Source organism: Sciurus carolinensis, chromosome 8 (assembly GCF_902686445.1).
Source record: "Sciurus carolinensis chromosome 8, mSciCar1.2, whole genome shotgun sequence".
In the NCBI taxonomy this organism is placed as follows: Eukaryota; Metazoa; Chordata; class Mammalia; order Rodentia; family Sciuridae; genus Sciurus; species Sciurus carolinensis.
Window position 1 is genome coordinate 15224359 of NC_062220.1, and position 19690 is coordinate 15244048.

At 44.9% G+C, this 19690-nt stretch overlaps 1 long non-coding RNA gene across 3 annotated transcripts in view; it reads left to right on the plus strand.

Moving 5' to 3' along the window:
- LOC124991924 (uncharacterized) overlaps window positions 1–19690 on the plus strand; it is a 27820-nt gene continuing 8130 nt past the window's right edge. The window contains exons 1-3 of one of the 3 annotated variants that reach the window (XR_007109982.1): window positions 1–162; window positions 2532–2652; window positions 10718–11561. This is a non-coding gene — a long non-coding RNA (uncharacterized LOC124991924). Of the gene's footprint in view, window positions 163–2531; window positions 2653–5782; window positions 5967–10717; window positions 11562–19690 lie in introns of those variants that run through there. The other 2 variants (XR_007109981.1, XR_007109983.1) reach the window with 2 other exon arrangements.

Consider the following 19690-nt stretch of genomic DNA (forward strand, 5'->3'; position numbering starts at 1 on the left):
TGGAGCGCAACTTGGCGTGGAGCCTGGGACATTTTATGAGGGCCAGATGGCTGGACTCTGTGCATTGTCAGTGTTGTGGGGTGGGCGACCGAGGGTCTTAGGGGCAGGCCTCAGCACTAGAGCCAGGAGAGTTGGAGAAAACTGCAAACTCATGCGGGGCAGGTAATTGAGGATAGGAACAGGTGGGGAGTTAGAAGAGTGAGGAGCCAGAGCCCAGTGAGAGGTCCAGAACTAGGCGCCACCTGTCCTGAACGTCAAGAAATTAATTAAGTCAGGACTTGGAGCACAAGCTTCATCTCTCAGAAGCTGAGGCAGGAGGATCACTTGAGCCCGGGAGTCTGAGGCTAGCCCTGGGGATTACAGCAAGACCCCATCTCAAAGAAAAAAAGGTCTGTGGTAGCGGGTGGGAGGCAGCAGGAGAAAAGAAAATTAAAGAGAGAGAGAGACTAAGGTGACCACACAATCGAAATCTGGATCAGCTGGGTGTGGTGGTTCACACCTGTAACCCCAGTGACTCAGGAGGCTGAAGCAGGAGAACTGCAAGTTTGAGGCCAGCCTCAGCAACGTAGGAAGACCCTGTCTCAAAATAATAAAAGGGCTGGGGACGTAGCTCAGTGATAGAGCACCCTGGGTTCCATCTCCAGTACTGTTTAAAAATATATATATATGGAACAAGTATATTATTGGCTTCTTTTTTTTTTTTTGCGGTGCTGGGGATCGAACCCAGGGCCTTGTGCTTGCAAGGCAAGCACTCTACCGACTGAGCTATCTCCCCAGCCCTATTACTAGCTTCTTGAGAGTCAGAATCTGCTCTGTCCACACTGCCATACACACTCCCTGGAAGGAGGGTCACACAGGTCAGGCTGAGCGTCAGGCATCAGGAAGGCTACTCGAAGGACTGGCCTCGATAGTGGAAGAATGGGCTCTTTCAGCACTGGGCAGTGGAGATAATTCCAGTGGGAGAACTGACTAGACATTTTTTAGCTTAGTAGGATTCATAAGTAAGTGAAGCATTGTTAAAAAAAATCATAAGAAATAAATATTTAAACCAGCATGGTTCTAAGCAGAAGGTAAACTTGGCCAGTAGCTGGATTATCATCCTAACCCAGGTCACCCTAATCCAGGTATGAGGGGGGAGGCACCTGGTCAGGGTCACCCCACTGTTATGCAGACCTGGAGCCAGAAGGGGGCTTCCATGGGAAGCTGGGGACCAGGAAGGAATCTCTAGAACTGCCTTTTCTGCGAAGGCAGGAAATGACTAAAATGGAACCTAATCAACAGATATTTTCTGTCTTGATCTTACTCAGTGGATGCGTAGTTAAAGTAGTTCAGAGCACGCACGCTGGCAGTCTGAATTAGGCTGTTATATAATAGGAAGGGAAACTGTCATATGGAATATGTTCAATGTTTGGATTTTTTCCCCTGATGGCAGCAAGAACTAGGATGGAGGCCCGTCGGGCAGGGGTCAGACAAGAGGAAAACCCCGGGCTGTTTACAGTCAGGAACCTGGGCACGTTCCTCGCAGGTTGCTGCAGCCACCAGCAGTGAGGACCTGGGGACTCGGAGGTTTCTGGTAGCTCCAGGAGGGAGCATTTACACAAATGAGATGGGGTCAGCTCGGTGCCTATGGATGGGCAGCAGGAAACAAGTTAGAGAATGGAGCAGAGTAACAGTTTAGAGGCAGGTGTGAGGGAACAGCCCAGAGCCTGCCTAGGGCTCCTCATTTTCTCTACCGTCATAATGATTATGCTTCAGGGGTTTCAAGACTCCCCGTCCGTCACCCTGGTTATCATCACCACCATCGTCATCACAATACTGTTTATTGATCGCTTTCCATATGTTCGATCACCTCACCTAATTCTCACAAAATGCTGTAAATCAGGAACCAGTTATTATCCCCAGAAGGGGAAACTGAGGCTCAGAAAGGTTAAGCAACTTGCCAGAGGTCATATCCTTAGAAAGTGGCAGAGCCAGACTTTGACTGTAGATCAAGGTGTGATGGACCCCAAACCGTCAGGTAGCCTGAGGTTAGGAGCAGACTGGGAAACAGACTCACTACGGTGTAGCCACAGGCATCTCCATGACTCAGATTCTCTGCAAAGTTGGGTGATGGTGATGAGAAACCAGCAGAAGTAAGTCCCGAGGAGAATGAAGTATAAAGGGTAAGATTCCAGATATGGGGTTGCCTGATTTAGCAAAGAAGGTTCAGAATGCTCCGTTAAATTTGAATTTCAGGTAAATAATGGATAAATCCTGTAAATAATGTAAATAATGGTAAATCCTGTTTTAGAATAAAAGTTTTGCATTATACTTATGCTGAACATTATTCATTATTTAGGTGAAATCCAAACCTAACAGAGCGCCTTGTATTTTGTCCACGACCCTGTTGGCTCTTTGGCAGGGCGCTCTGCTCTCCTGTGGCCTGTCACCTCCCAGTCTGCCCTCCCTTCAGCCTTCCGTTCCTGCAGCCGTGTGCCCCCAGGCCCTGCCCTGTCTTTCTCTTGGCCTCAGGGACCTTTTTCCCTTTCCAGCCTCCTCCTCCTGACTGACTGCCGTCTTCATGGTGTGCTCCTTCCCACCAGCGCTCTCAGAATCCGGAGCAGGTAGTGTAGCCTCTGATCACACAGGTTGGGCCATTGGATGTTCTTCCAGGTGAGTTCATCTGTCCCCCTTCAGTAGCCATTGAACCTTTGCAGCATGGACTGTCCTCTGTGGCAGCCTGAGCACATGTAGGTTTTAATAAATGCCAGTGTATGAACAGAAACGTCACCCTTGTCCTGACGGTAGCTGCTTAGGAAGGAGCTGCTCCATCTTCTCGTCCACTGGGATTGTGCTGTCAGATGACACAGCCAGGGCCGGTGACCGTAGCTCACCCAGTTGGTGCTCCTTCCTCTGGCCCGCAGCCTGTTTCACTCTCCCGTGGAGGGGAGAGGTTTGGGGCCCAAACTTTTTTTTTTCTCACCCAAGGAAATAAGGCCCAGAGTGGAACCACAAAAGGAAATGACAGCCAGCATGAGCTCCTGAGGGGCATCAATGTACACCTTTGTCACACCTCATCTCAGATGGCATCAGGTGCTGAATGTCAAGGCCAGCCTGGCTTCTTCCTCTTGTCCCCCAGCCAGGCTAAGTCCTTGGAGGGACACACTGGCCTCAAGCTCTTTCCTTCCTGCTCTTCTCTTTGGCAGGGTGTGGGCCCTAGCAGAGGTGTGACTTTCAGGTGCCCCTGCCTGCCAAACCACGTTAGGGAGCCTCAGGGTCTCTGGAGAGCTTGTTTGATCACAGACCAGCCCTTCCCAGCCCAGGAAGTGGTGATTCAGTGGGTCTGGGGTGTGGCCTGGGGAGCTGCATTTCTATCAAGTTCCCAGGTGATGCTGAGGCAGCTGGCCCAAGACCACACCCTGCACACACACACTGCGGGAAGGTTCTGGCTCAGCAGGGGGCTGGGGACTGAGAGGCACCCTTTCCCGCAGCTCCAGATTGCCAGCACTCCCGAAAGACAAGGAAAGTCAAGCCAGGATGCCACCCCTCTGCACCCCCATTCGTTATGCCAGCATCGCGCGTCAGGGAGGACTTTAGGTGCGGTAGTGGATTAGAGGCCCGGTTGGTGATGCTGTGCGGGGAGGCCCAGGTTTCCTCCTGAGCTTTCAGGGCCAGGGCGCTGGGTGCCACAGAGTTGCAGGCAGGTCTTTCCTTTAATGTGCTTATCACCTAATGTGAAACCCAATGATTGATCATATATTATGTAACCGGATACCTTCGACCTGGGTCCTTCAGCTCCCCTAGCTGCTGGGAGCTTCGGTAGCTGATGGCTCTTGGTTGGGTCCTCCAGAAATCGCTTTGTTTCCTCAAGGTCCACCCCGTGCCCCAGGGCATCCTATGTGCAATGACTGGTCAGTGCTGGGGTATGGTCCCCTTGTCCCAAAGCAGCACAGCTCTAAAGGGCCACTCCAGCTCCAGAGCTCTCTGTGGGGTTGGCTGAGGCTCTTTCCTCTGCCCAAGTCGCTTCCTTCCCGGACTGATCAGTGACTGACCCTGAGGCCTTTTCCCCAGCAGATGTCCTCCCAGCCAGTCTCTGCGTCACTTCTCTTTCCTCTGGGAACCAGAGACACCTATTTGTCCCTAAATCTGGGGATGCTAGTGCAGATGGTCAGTGCTTCTGGAAGTTGGAGGAAGGTGCTAAGATCTGGCAGTGAGCCACTGGCTCCGTTTTCTAATCCTGGGACCCCCACTGGGGGCCTGGGGCTTTGATCCAGCCTGGGCCAGGCGCCCCTCCTCCTCCCCTCAGCTTGCCGCCCACTCACACTCCCGCCTTATACTAACTAATCTCAGCCGTGACCTCTGGCCAGCCCAATACGAGTCACTTGAGTAGATGCCATCCTCAAGAAGAGATTTTTATTTTTTTATTTTTATTCTTTTGCGGTGCTAGGGATCGAACCCAGGGCGTTGTGCTTGCAAGGCAAGCACTAAGAAGAGATTTTACATGCATGTTTATAAAAGACAGTTGGGAAGGAAAATGGAATCATTGAATCTTGGTACTGGAACCCTGGTATGTCCTCCGAGAGTGTGTCCTCCTTTCCCATACAGCCCGGCTGCTCCTCTACCTCTAGACCTCTTCCTGGTTTGCAAGTCCCTCTGCCCAGTGAGGTCCTCCTGGGCACAGAGCCTGCCACACTGAAGGTACTGCACAGATATTTTTTAAGCAAACAAATAAATGATGTTTGCTTCTGAAATAATCTAGCATGGGAAAGGCAAAATTTCATTCTTCCAAAATCCTTGAAGATGATAAAATGAAACAAAAAAGCAGAAATTTATGTTAGTGACAGCGCACAAGACTGATTAGACAAGTGGAAAAAGATGTTCTCTCTGAATCTGGGTTTGTTTTATTCTCAGCTCCTTTTCTGGAAACCAGGGCTCTCTGTGTCTTCTTGGCACAGCAGAGGACACTGGGTACAAGGAACATAAGGACTTCCTTTGTTTGATTATGAGGTCCACTTTCCTCCCAGTTCTTAGATATTTTTTTTCTGATTCTCATTAAATAGACAAAAACTGACAACTTAGAAACTTAGAGTCCTTCAGCATCCTGTGGCTCCATTCACAGCAATAGTTCAAAATAGAAAGTCAGCTGACAGGGTATCCACCTTGGGCAGGGCTACCAAGCACTCTGCCTAGGCCGGGTACATCTTTATACTGACGACGCAAAACAGTCTAGGAGCAAGCGCTTTTTTATTTGGCACTGGGAATTGAACTCACATCCTGAGTCCTTTTTATCTTGAGACAAGGTCTCACTAAGTTGTTTAGGGCCTTGCTAAATTGCTGAGACTGGCTTTGAACTTGCGATCCTCCTGCTTCAGCCTCTGGAGTTGCTGGAATTACAGACTGTGCCACTGTGCCCAGCAAACGCCTTTTAATATTTGTAAACATCAATTTTAGTTGTTTAAAGAGCATTTATGTGGCCAGGTGTAGTGGCTCATGCCTGTAATCCCAGCTAGTTGGGAGGCTGTGGCAGGAGGATTACAAGTTTTAGACCAGTTGGGCAACTTAGCAAGACCCTGTCTCAAATCAAATAAAAAGGGCTGGGAGGTAGCTCAGTGGTGGAGCACTTTCCCACCATGCACGAGGCCCTAGATTCAATTCTTAGTGCTGCAAAGAATAAAATAAAAAGGGTATTTATGTGTATTTCCTATTTGATATTTCCCTTTTCCCCTAAATTCTTTTTATTTCCCTTTTCCCCTCAGAAACATTTGTTTCATGATGTCTTCAATCTGTTCTTTTTTATCTCCAGTGCTGGGATGGAACCAAAGGCTTTGCACATGCTAGAAAAGGTCTCTACACTGAGCTCCACCCCAGCCCCAGTATCTTCATCCTTGTGGAACAGTTTACAACTCTAGACCTCACGATTTCTTTCTGTAAAACCAAACAATGTGAGGACATGTAAGGAGAAAGTTCTAGAAAATAAAATAAGAACAGCTAACACTTATTAACATTATTGAGATTTATTGGATACCAGAGACTTTCTAAACACACCTTACCTCGTTGACTTTTTTTTCTCATGCTGGGTTTCAAATTCAGGGTTGCACGGGTTCTAGACAAGCGCTCTACCATGGAGCTACATCCCCAGCCCGTCCTCACTGAACCTTCACAACAACCTCATTCATCAGGGACAGTGAAGGTTGGCCCCAACTTATAAGTGAGGTCAAGATCAAGGTCATGTTGGCATGAGGCACTGGGGCTGGGGTGCCCTGGTCTGTAACACTCCCAGTGTGTGCACTTAGATACTAGAGCATCCTGTCTGCTCTCCATGACTGAGATAAGAAAGAAGGGAAAATAGGGAGCCTGGCTTTAGCTCTGTCAGTGTGAACTGAGATCTCCTTATTTGCATAGAAGAGTTTCTCCTCGTTTGGCTGAGACAGCTTAACTGTATCCAACCCCAGGGTCACTGGTGTTCAGGGTAGAAGAAGAAGGATATGGTGTTTTCTCTCTTTCTCTCTTCCTTCCCCTTCCCTGTATTTTGTTGCTGGATATTTTTAGACTTTTCACTGATTCTCATCAAAGAAACATTTCTGCTTGGCGAACACTTGACCTTCCTTTATTTCCCTATCTTTCCCTGCTGCTCAGACACAGCCACCAAAAGGAATAGAGAGTTCAGAAGTCAATGGCAGGAATCAAAGGGCACCAGCTTGGTCACATAAGCAGTGGTTGAAGGTCAGACATTGAAAACTGAAAGGATGATGAAAACCTCTGCCTGTGTGACTCAATTCACTGGATCCCTGTCCCTGTGGGACAAGGTCCAAACGTTTCAGATCCAGCATGGAAAGAGCTGCCAACATGCTTGGCTTAGGTGAAAGCATCATGGGGAGACATGGCTTTCCAGAAGATTTTGCATCTCAGAGACCTACTGTATTTATATATTCCATTCACTTTCCAACCAATATTTGTGATCTGCCTTCTGTGAGCTGGGAATAAGGGGAGGGAGTGGAAGAGGTTTTACCCATGACACTGAGGAACTTTAAGGATGCCCCTTTCTCCACCGGGGTATATTGGAGCATCACCTCAGGATGACTGGACCCCTTCAAACCCTCAGGTCTTCTTCCCTCTTTCTGCAGCCCTTTCAAACTAGCCTCACTTGACATGCAACAAGATATTCTGTCTTCTTCTCTGTCGAGAGAGGCTTTGCGTCCTACCAACTTAGGGCAACTCATACCCCAGAAGCAATCAGTTTGGGGCACATATGTAGGCTTCAGTTGTTCAAATTCCTTAAGAGATCTCTCAGCGAAGGACTTTCTTAGGAAGCAGCTCCCTCCACCTACTAAGCAGCTATTTGTTTTCCACTTGAACATAAAGAGGATTCTCTGAGAATTCTTATATGTGGTCCCAGACTCATTAGCACCAATTCACTGGTATTCATTTGAAAGTGTTTAGTGAGTAATAGTGATGATAAATATATATTCATAAATGTATTCATAAAGAGAGAAATGGCATATAAAAAAAGTGGAAGACCATATGTGAACAGGTTTTTTAACTTTGTATTTCTGTATAGTTAAAAAGTTTTCTGGCTGGGTGTGGCTTATAATCCCAGTGGATCAGGAGGCTGAGGCAGGAGGATTGTAAGTTCGAGGCCAGCCTTAGCAATTTAGCAAGCTCCTGTCTCAAAATAAAAAGAAGTCTGGGGATGTAACCCAGTGGGAAAGTGGCCCTGGGTTCAATCTCCAGTACCAAAAAATAAAGAGATTTTCTGTGATAAGCAATTTAAAAATTGGGAAATAAAAATGCTATTTTATAATATTGACCACTTAGATCAACAATCCTCTCCACAGCTTAATGTAAAGATGTACTACTGTTTCTATCCATTATGAAAGATGCTGGGACCAGCTTTTCCGTCCCACCTAAAACAATTTAAAAACCAGACCAAATACATGAAAGAACTGTTTTCAGACATTGTAGAGCAGGCAATGCTGAAAGAATGGAAAAATGCAGAGCAGTATGCAACTCCCCCAGGTTACTACCTGGAGAGAGTTTCCAGTCTGTAGTGCAGGGAGGGGGAAACCAAATTAAGCCCAGGAAGCAGACTTGAGGAAATTCTGATGTGAAAGCAGAATTTAGAGTTTGGAGACTCAAGGTGGCTAGAATCTGCAGGACAGTTATGGAGAGGAGAAAGCTTCACACATACATACATGTGTACTTGGAGCTGGAGGGGGAACAGAGATGGAGACACAGAAAGAGACAGAGACAAAGACAGAGATCTGAAGATCTGTAGAGTTCTCCCCATGAGTCTTCATGTGAATTCTGATCAGTGCTTGCATATGAGAAAATAATCAGAGGCTCGGAAAGTTGCCCTTGAAAAGAACAAGAGGAACAACCACCCAAGCTCACACGGAGCTGGGAATAGTTTCTGACTTTACCAACCAGAGTGGAAATACGGACCATTGAACAATCATACCTCAGAAAGGCATTATCTCAGTGCTGGGGTCAAAATAACTCTAGACAAACAGCTGTTCTGATCACTAAATAAAACTTAAAATCAGCCTGACACAGTGGGGCACACCTGTAATCCCTCGGGAGTCTGAGGCAGGAGGATTGTGAGTTCAAAGCCAACCTCAGCAAAAGCAAGATGCTAAGCAACCCAGTGAGACCCAGTCTCTAAATAAAATATAAAATAGAGTTGAGGATATGACTCAGTGGTCTAGTGCCCCTGAGTTCAATCCCTGGTACCCCCACAACCAAAAAAAAAAAAAAAAAAAAAAACTTAAAAGCAAACCTTTGAAAGGATTAGACTATTTCTAAGTAATTTAACTGCATCTCAGGGCAAAACATAAAAATATTTAAAGAAACGCAAAATTTCCAATATTTGATAATGCAAAAGTAGCAATGTCTAGCATCCAAACAAAAATTACCAGGCAGGCAGAAAACAGGAAAATATGACTTATAATGAGAAGAAAAGTTATGCATTAGATACAGACCCAGAATTAATATAGATGATAAAATAAGAGAAGGATATTAAAATAGGTATTATAAATGTACTCCATGTATTCAAAAAGGTGAAAAAACCCATGAGCATGATTAAAAATAGACACAGGAGCTATAAAAATAAACCAAATTAAACTTTAAAAGATGAAAATACTCATGAAAAATTATGAAGCAAAAAATAATCCACAAAACTAGGTACAAGATGAGAAGCACCAGGAAAGAAAACCGACTATTTCTTCCTGCTAATGAAATTAAATAGGGCTTTATGGAGAAGGTAGCATTTGAGTTTGGCCTTAATGGATTTCAACCAACAGAGAAGAGTGGGCATTTTATATGGACAGACTCACCTGGGCAAAACAGAGAAGCAGGGGAAAACCTGAGCAGGCCAACTTGACTGGTGGATCAAGAGATTCCTTTATGGGAACTGTGGGAGAACGAGTTCAAAAATAATGCTAGCTACCTTTTATTGAGCAATGGCAAAATGTCAGGCATTGCTCTATTTTCTATATACCAACTTATCTATTAGTTATTATGTTACATACAAATATAATTTATGATATGAGTTGCTATTTGGCCCCATTTGTCAGATAAGGAAACTGAGACTCAGGTTAGATAATTTGCTAAAAAATGCATGAGTGGAAAGGGGCAGCATGGCTCTAGAGTCCATGTCCAAGCTCATAGGCACTATAGTTTACTTCTAGTGCCGCTGGCCAAGAAGGTAAGGGCTAGGTTCTTGTTTGTTGGTTTGTCATAGCTGTTGGGGGATTCTGTTGCTAGGGAGCTAAGGAAGTAAATTGATTCAGGAAGGATGGGAACCCACTGAGTGTCATGAGCAGGGCAGAGCAGACCAGTGGGGTGCTGTGGGAAGATACCTCAAGCTGAATGGGAGGAACAAGAGGCTAAAACTTGGGAGATAATTCTGTGGGTGGGAATTGTAAGAATCCGGGCATGTGGTAGGAAGGGCCAGAGGTAGAGGGGTAGCAGGGTACCGGTGGGGGCAGCTGATGGATAAACAGTGTAAAGAAAGAATTCACAGAGCTGGTCAAGACTATTACATATTTGATGAGCCTGAGGATTGTGGGTGGGTGCTGTTGACCGGGCCTACCTAAAAGTCAGAAAAGATGGAAGGCCAGAGTCTTCATGACTAGAAGAGAGATGCAGGCAGCAGGAATCAGAAGTGGCCCTGGTGAGGGCAAAGATGAAGACGGAAGGATGGTGGGAGGAGCGAGGGGGACTGAGGAAGAAGTTCTGGGCACTGGTAATGGAACTGGGAGGCTGGGCGATTTGGGCATCTGCAGTACCAAGTGGAGGGTGAAGGGTGCTCAGGGGAGTCGTGGAGGGCTGGGGTAGGCAGTGTTTGCAGGGTGGAAAGAGGGATCAGTGAAGACAAGGCAAAGAGGGAAAGGGCTTTGCAGTTGTTGGTGGGTATGATTACAAGAAAATCCAGGGGTGCCACAAAGAACTCCCCAAGAGGGTGGGTCTTCATCACTGTCCAGGGCCGCTGACAGTGAGGAGAATGAGCGGGCCAACAGCTCCTTATTTAGCAACCAGGAGGCCATTGGCGCCGTTCTGGGGACTATTCCAGTGGAGTTCTGGTGGTGCGAACCGGAATGCCAGGGACTGGAGAGCGATGGAGGCACTGGAGTTCCTTGTGGGGGTTCAGGACTGACAGGTTCAGGGACAGCTTCTCGCTTTTGCTTTCATTGTCATTTTCTCCAGGGCAAACCTTAATTGGGGCTATTTCTGCCATCAGACACTGCTGGACAATGCACAAGGAAACCTGAGCTTGTTGGAACAAAGAGCAAGGAGATAAAAGATGCACAAACAAGACGGGGGAGCGCAGGGAGCTGTGAGCTCGCAGGTGGAGGGCTGGGCGCGGCTTCTGGAGATGGCAGAGAGGCGGCCAATCTGGAGGAGGGAGCAAGAGAGCGAGGAGGCGTGGCCTCCATCTGTCCTGCGGGTTGCCAGGGTCTGCAGGAAGCCGTTCCCACCCTTTGTCCCGGGCTGTCGGGCCTGTTCCCTGAGGACTGTTGATGGAGTCCTAATCACTGCTCCCTGGACTTTTGGCTGTGCTCTGCCTGAATGAATACCATCGCCCATTCAGCACAGCCTGTCCAACACGTGATGTTTGTTGTCCTTTTGAAAGAGGGCAATATCCAGCCCCGAGGTATCCCGGCCTTCAAGAAAAGCTCAGGTTTGGGCCTGGAAGGAAGTCCTCATTGCAAAATGTTCCTTGGGACATGGAACTTAAACTTTTGTCACTGAGTTTGCTCCTAATTTTCCGGAATGACTCAAGTGTTTGCTTCAGACAATGACAGAGTGTATCTTGCTTGAATCATTGGATTTCTGTTATTTTTGTAAGATGTGGGTGGGCAATATGACTCAGTATTTTCCCAAAAGATGTGAAAATTATATTGCCTATTTTGGATCATTTCATGTTGAGATCTGGAACATTTTTCTTGAATTTCAAATCTTGGAGCTTGGGAATTTTTTGTTTTTGTTGTGTCTTTCAATCATGTCAGATCTTTTCCTGATAAAATTTTAAAGCAAAATTACTTAGCAATAGTTCTAAATTATGAAGTAGATTTTGAATGGTAATTTATTCCCACATTGTTAAAATAAAAGATTTCCGAAGCTAGTGGTGTAGTTGCTATTCCAGTTGTGAAAAAAAATCAGAGAATGTGGGGCAAGATACAGACTTGAAGTCATCCAATTCAAAATTTGGTCTGGTGTGTGAATATCCTCAGGCTAGCTTTCCAGCTTTGGCTTGGGCACGTCCCTCTGATGACTGAGTTCTCTTTGAGCACGTCAGGTTTTGGAGAACTCTTTCACTATAAGGCAAAGCTACTCTGGACTGGGCTTTCACACTGAACTAAAACTGGTCCCACTGCAGTTTATACACCTGGACTCCAGTGCTGACCCTTATTCTATATGAATTTATATAGAACCATTTCATAACAGAATGATAGGTTTATCTTTTTTTTTTTCTTTTCTTTTTTGTACCAGGGCGATCCCAGGTACAAAATCCCTGGTACTCAAGGGCACCTAAACACTGACCCACACCTGCAGACCTTTTTTGTGTTTTATTTAGAGACAACATCTCACCAAGTTGCTTAGGGCCTCACTAAGTTGTTGAGGCTGGCTTTGTGGTTTTTTTTTTTTTTTTTTTTTTGCGGTGCTGGGGATCGAACCCAGGGCCTTGTGCTTGCAAGGCAAGCACTTTACCAACTGAGCTATCTCCCCAGTCCGAGGCTGGCTTTGAACACGCGATCCTCCTGCCTTAGTCTCCCAAGCTGCTGGGATTACAGGCCTGCGCCACGGCATCCAGCCAGAATGATAGATTTTGGAATACTGTTGTGTTTTCCTTCTTGATAAATCAGGAAGATTCTTCCCCAGCAGCATTTTGTTTTGTTTTGTTGTTTTACTATTAATGATAGGACCAGGGACTTATGCAGAACATCTCTGGGAAGGATGAGGACCCCTAAAAAAAAAGAAAGAGAAACCACAGAGAATAACGGGGGGTAATGCAAAGCCCTAGCCATGTAGGTGTAGACAGCCGCCCAAGTGAACAGGGAGAAGCATGTCAAATGCCAGTGTTCTCCCACCCCACTGTCTCCCCACCCCCGGAGTCAGCCCCAGGTAGGAGCCACTGAGAGGCAGTGGCAATATCCAGAGGGTTCTGCAACACAGGCAGATGTATCATGAAGCTAATGAAGCTCAGGTTTCAGAGCGCCTCTCTTGCTGGGGCATCTTCCAATGTTCTAGGAGGGGCCTCAGCAATGTTAACATTATCTCATTTAAATTTTTTTCAAAAGGTTTTTTTTTTTTTTGCAGTGCTGGGGATTGAACCCAGGGCCTTGTGCTTCACAGGCAAGCACTCTATAAACTGAGCTATATCCCCAGTCCATGTCAAAAGATCTAAAAAACTTTTTTAAAAAATTTGTTCTAATTGGTTCAAAAGATATTTTAACTGCCATAGGATAAAACTGCTCTCTCTTGCCACTCTGACTTCCTCTCCACCACATGTAGCCTCTTGCTGAGGGAGACAGGAGTGGCCAAAGACATTGTTGCATTGGGCTGAGGAAATTTGAGTTGGGATCTCATTTTGTTTGGGTTCTACAGGTTGTCGTGAGATCTGTATGCAGTTATGTTTTGGCTAGCTGTCCCAGAGTAGGAAGGGCTACCAGGGGGTGACAGTATTCCAGTAAATATTCAACAACTGGATTGCTAGTGTTTGTTTGCCAATTTCCAGATATTCCCACCATGGCCTTCTGCAAACTGTCAATGTAACAGCACCGATATGGAGTTGAGGAGGAAGGACACCATTCTGTAGTGTTCCCACCATATCTACAATAGATGTAAATAACTTTAAGAGCAAAGTAAAATATAGTGCAATAATTGGGAAGTGATGAGCTTTGAGTATTTGTCATCTTTGTCTTTAGTATTATTTATTATAAATTGATAATTAAAAATCAAAAATTTTAAAATTAAATTATATAAATTTATAATTAAATAAATAATCCTAAAAACAAACAGTTTAACAGATGACTCTCAAAATTCCCAACGAGTGGACCATTGACTCTCAAGAGCTAGGAGCAGCCACCAGGACCCCACTGTAGCCCAGGAGTGTGCCTACTGCCCCGTTTGTTGATTTGCTCTGTTCTGTGAATGAAATACAGGGCAAGAGTTAGTAACTTAAGGGCTGGGAACATAGCTTAGCAGTAGAGCACTTGCCTAGTATGCACGAGGCCTCTGATTCAATCCCCAGTACTAACAATAACAACAAAAAAGTTAGTAATTTAAAATGAATTATGGAAATGGTAGAGAAGAAAAAAGATTTTTAAGAGTATGAAGCCTGAAATTAGTCTGAGGCAAATTCTCTCGGTCTTCAGGTATGTAAATTTGTGCCCAGAGGTTTTGATTCTCATCGGTGACTCATCAAATGGAATTTTTAAAAAAATATTTTTTAGATGTTGATAGACCTTTATTTAATCCATTTATTTATATGTGGTGCTGAGAATTGAACCCAGTGCCTCACACATGCTAGGCAAGTGCTCTACCACTGAGCCATAACCTCAGCCCTCAAATGGAATTTTTTAACTGTCAATATTATGCTTACTGATTTAGGATAATTCAGTGTATAAAATTTTAGATGCCTACATATTAAAAGATGATGGTGCACACCTGTAATCCTAGAGGCTCAGGAGGCTGAGGCAGGAGGATCTCAAGTTCAAAGCCAGCCTCAGCAATTTAGTAAGGCCCTACACAACTTAGTGAGAACCTGTCTCAAAATAAAAAATAAAACACGGACTGGGGATGTGGTTCAGTGGTTAAGCGTCCCTGAGTTCAATCCCCCCAATTTTATTTTGGATGGTGTCTTATGGTTTGGATCTTAAATGTCCTCTGAGGCCTCATGTATTGAAAGGTTGGTTCCTAGGTGATGGTGCTATTGAGAGGTGGTGGATACTAGGAGGAGGGGCCTCATGGGAGGAGGGAAGTTATTGGGCATGTGCCCCTGAAGGGTCCGTTGGGATGTTTGCTCTTTGTTTCTCAGCCACCCTCAGGGGCAGCCTTTGCTGCACCACATACTCCCCGCCATGATGTTTTTCCTCGCCATGGACTCAGGGTGGTGGGACCAAGCGACCAAGACAGAAACCTCTGACACTGAGCAGAAATGAAGCTTTCTTCCTTTTAAGTTGATTTTCTCAGATATTTTGTCACTGAGAGAAAGCTGATAAACAAATGGTGTAATTTTACCTGTTGCTACAAGTTACTCCCTAATTTGGCAGTTTCACAGAAAACACTTAGTACCTCTGGTTTCCTGAGGTCAGGAGTCTGAGCGCAGTTCACTGGTCTTCACAAGGCTGCAGTCCGGTGTCTGCTAGGCTGGAGCAGGCATGACACAGGATGGTGGGTGTTCTTTTCCAAGCTCTCTCAACTCATGAGCATTCAGTTCCTCATGGTTTGTGGGACCGAGGGTCTCAGTTCCTCACCAACTACTGGCTGGGAGGCCTTCAGATCCTTGCTGTGTAGAGCTCTTCATGAGGCAGTTTACAACATGGCAGCCAGTCTCCCTCAGAGTGAGGAGTGAAAGAGGAAGAGAAGGAAAGCAAGATGGAGACCATAGTCTTTCTCTAACCTAATCTCAAAAGTGGCATCCCCTCATTTCTGCTGTATCCTTTTAGTTAACAGTCATTTACTTAGAAGGCATTGTGTCCAGCTCACCTTTAAAGGAGTATGAATACAAGAGTGTGAACACCTGCAGGAGGATACGATTGGCCATTCTAGAGATGGTCTACACTGACGGGGGTGGTGGTGTTTATAAAACTTGACTCTACCACTTAAACTGCAATTTGGAAAATGCTGTGAACATCTCAATGTAAAAAATGAGAAATTATGGAATCCTCATTTGTGTGTATATGAAGAGGACCTTCTTTTGTCAACTTTAAATATATTTATTGAATATCTAAGAGAAAATTCAAATCCATTTTAATAGAAGATGAAAATTAAAAATACAAATAAGTGAGAAAATATGAATTATTTTGACAGAAACGATTGTATGAAAAATATATTCCAATCACATCACAAGTAAGTATTACTTCATTCAGAGGAAGCGATACACTTTGAACAGGAGTAAAGAACAGGTTTAAATTTCTGATACTCCAGTTAACAATTGGAGTTACATAAGCACATTGGGAAAAGATTTTAATTTCATTATTAATTCAAAATATTGACATCAATGAAAACAACTAAAACTGACAATATGACGTTACAATGGGGATAATAACACTGAACTGGTTATTTTGTGTCATCAATTCAAAGAATATTTGAGATTAGTTCTTGCACAAGAAAATTTGAATTGCCTTGAAATCTTATAGCTCATGTTTGAAGGAAAATAAATAGATTTAACAGTAATCCTAAAAATTAATAGGACATTTCTACTAATTATTTGTGGGACTGGAAGAAGCTTTTCTAAGCTATAAATAAGATTTTAAAAAATGAATCATCATAGGGAAAAGACTGAATTGTCTTTCTGTTCTCTAGAAAACAGGGTATTCCTCCCAGCCTCTCAGGAGGCTGAGGCAGGAGGATTAAGAGTTTGAAGCCAGACTGGGCAACATAGTGAGACCCTGTCTCAAAAGCACAGGTATTCCAAAACTGTCGTATGAAAATGTAATCAAGGAGTGTGTATGTCCCCCCAAATATGATTTCTTTTATCATCATATGTAGATATTTAAAAATAAATATCACTTAATTTTGTATTCATTTTCCTTAAAAAGGCTGCCACAATTGAATGTGATTTAGAGTCTACAAAGCCTAATCCAGGGGCTGGGGATGTAGCTCATTGGTAGAGTACCTGCTTAGCATGTGCAAAGAAAGCCCTGCGTAAAGCACTGCAAAATAGTAAGAAGAAATCAAATCTGCTTGTGGTCCGAGGGATCCTGAGGCAGGAAGGCTTGCTCTCTGCTTCTTAAGAGTGTCGTTTGAGGAAATAGCAAGTCTGTTTACAGAAACCCTTCACTTCAACAGGGCATGGGGCCACATGGTGTCAGCTCGTAGCTTAGACATCTCTCCGTGGGCTCGGGATGCTCCAGAAACCCCCTACTCTTTATGATCTTTGCAGACTTTTGGGGAGAAAAGCTCAAGAAGGCATCTGGTTCGGGCTGGGGGTGTAGCTGGTGTACCTGTGTATAGCATTTGCCTAGCATGCCCAGGTCCTGGGTTCCATCTCCCGCACTGCCTGCCCCCGACCCCCCTTAAAACAAACTAACAAAAAATAAGGCAGCTGGGGATCGTCCAGAACTAACCAAACTTATATCATGAGCTACTGCTTTAATATTCAGAAGACTGTTACAAACCAGAAAAGACAAGAGTCATCTTCAGCATGCAAACCCCCATCCCACCCTGACCCAGCCCAAGGTGAGAATGGCAATTCCAGGCATGATCAGATAAGTTATAAAATCAAGTTCAGTTTTCTTGCACTTCTAACTTGGAGTGTGTAAATTTTGGTCCCCTCTCTTATCCTCCCACCTTTTCCGTAGGATAACCCTTAAAATACTAGGAACTGTAATGTCCTCTCCCAAGGCCCCTTTTGCCTGGCTGAGCATCTCCAGGTCCTTTGCTCATTTCACATCACTTGGCCCGGGGCCCGCCCTGTTGTTCTCTTAAGGATGTGTTCTATTTTATCAATGTCCATCTTCTGGTTGGAGATCGTGTGAAGTCTGAGGGCTTTAACAGCACACGTTTCATTCATTTTTAAAAAAAATTACAGACTTAATGCATGCTTCCATTCCAATAATCTCCTCCAAGTTCTTTTCCACGTATTCTGCTGAAGGATGGATCTCCACAGTGCTGCAGCCCCTATTCTTCATCCTATCTTAAATTTGTGAAGTTGCTTTGGAGGAATTATGCATATTTCATCCTAATATTTATCCTAACTAAATCTTATTTTATTAGACTGTCCAGATACCAACCTTTCAAAATCTTTTGGAGTCTTAATTCTGTCATCTCACTTTACCTTTCCTCTCCAACCTCAGATCATATAATTTTGATCAGCTTGCTATCAGGCTTCACATGGAAGTTATTAATAACCAAATTGACAAGGGCAGGGTGAGAGCCTTCAAAGCCACTTGAGACCTCTGTCCAAGCTAATGCATGTCCATCAATTAACATTCTTTAGGAAACACTGGACAACTGGCCATGGATCCACCTGTCGGTCTAGTCCTAATTATTCCACCTTGTTCATGAACAATCAGTGAGAACTTTTTGTCTAATACCTTGCTAAAATTAAGCTGTCAGACTCCCACAGATCTTTTTGTTGTCTTCATAAGTCACAAATTAAGAAATCTCCTCCTTCTTAGGTATTATCTATTTCATGTCAAATAATATCAAGCTTGAAGTGTGTAAATGGAAATGTTCTCATACACCACTCTTGAGTGAATGCTAATAACAAAGTTGGGGACTTTGTACAAATGGAAGCCATGGATTCTGTGTGTGTGTGTGTGTGTGTGTGTGTGTGTGTGTTTATTGTGGTAAAAAAATGCATAACATAAAATTTACCATTTTAACTACTTTGTAGCAGTAAGTACACTCACGTTGTTGTGTAACCATCACTGCTACCTAGTTCCAGAACATTTCCATCACCCCAAGCAGAAGTGCCATGCCCAGTAGGCAGTTGTTCCCATGCACTCCTTGCTGTGACCCTTAGCAGCTATTATTTCTCTCTACAGATTTGCCTACTCTAGACATTTCTTTCTTCTTCTTTTTTTAACTCATTCTCTTTCTTTTCTTTCTCTCTTTTTGTTTTTCTCCCCCCCCCCCTTTTTTTTTCTTTTTGTGTTACTGGGAATCGCATCCAGGAACTACATCCCAGCCCTTTTTATTTTTTAAATTTCGAAACAGAGTCTCACTCAGTGACTGAGGGTCTTGCTAAATTGCCAAGGCTGGCCTTGAACTTATGATCCTCCTGCCTCAGCCTCCCAAGCCACTGGGATTACAGAGGTATAGCTAAAAAATGCTATTTTGTAAAAAGCAGATAGGATTTGATTGATTTAAAAAGACAAAGGGAATCCACATCAAAGTGGATCTTCCCAAGAAAACCTCAGAGAAGCTCTGAGCTCCAGTCCATACATTTGAAGAAAAGGAGTGAGCCATGGGACCATAGTCGGGGCCACTTATTAGCCCCAGAGCTAGTGGATGCCCCCCAGAAACAGAGCTCCTGGCAGCAGTGGCTTTGCTTGGGGCCAACAGTCCTTGAGCTCCAGAGGAGTTTTTTGGACTTGTTGAAACCCAGATTGCTGAGTCCCACACTCGGATTCCATAAGTCCTGGGTGGGGCAGAGAATTGCATATTTAAGTTCCCTGTCACTCTGGTGTGGTCTGCCATCACCCTGAGAGCCACAGGTCTAGGTCGAGGCTAGAACTGCTCCGTACTGAAAATGGGCAACAGGCCTAGGGAGGCCCAGGAATAAAGGTACTGAAGCTGGGAGAGAAGTGCCCTGAGGGAAGGTGATGCCAGGCTTTGAGAGCAGACAGCAAGCCCATGAGGAAGGAAGAGGGGCAGCAAGAGCAGAGGCCAGGCACACACACCAGGTTCCAGTCTACGGAACAAAACCCTCTTACTTGGCAACCGAGGAGTTCCCAACCTGCTGACCTCGTGCCCAGGCCAGATCAGAGCTGAGAATACTTGTAAATACTCCGTGGCGAAAGCTACAACCAGGGTTCCCTTCAGGGAGGACTCCTACTGATGAACTGCAGAAGAACCCCACCCAGCGACATATGAATAATCAGAGACTTCTGCTGGAAACGTGAAGGAACAAGACAGGCACGGAAGCAAGATCAATGACATCAGAAAGGTCTCACGTGGAAAACCAACACAAAAAGAAACAGCTCACCTGGAAGAAGATAATTCAGGAACATAGGAGAAATACTTCTGTACCTTACTTCTGATAAAAGACGTTCCGGAAACTTGAGAGCAAATTTCCAGGGGCCAGAGCAAGCTGCTGTGGAAAAGGAGCCTGCCCAGCTCCCTCCCAGTGTTGGGGGACCTAAAGATACCACCGCCAACACTGGTGTTTTTTAAAAACAAACGAGTTGACTAATGAATGAACAAAGTTAATGACCAAATGAGTGATTTGTCAGGTAGAACCAAGGACAGTCTTCCAGAACGTGATGCAAAAAGGAAGATAGGAGAGGAAAGTTGAGAGGCAGGAGGTGAAGGAAGCCCG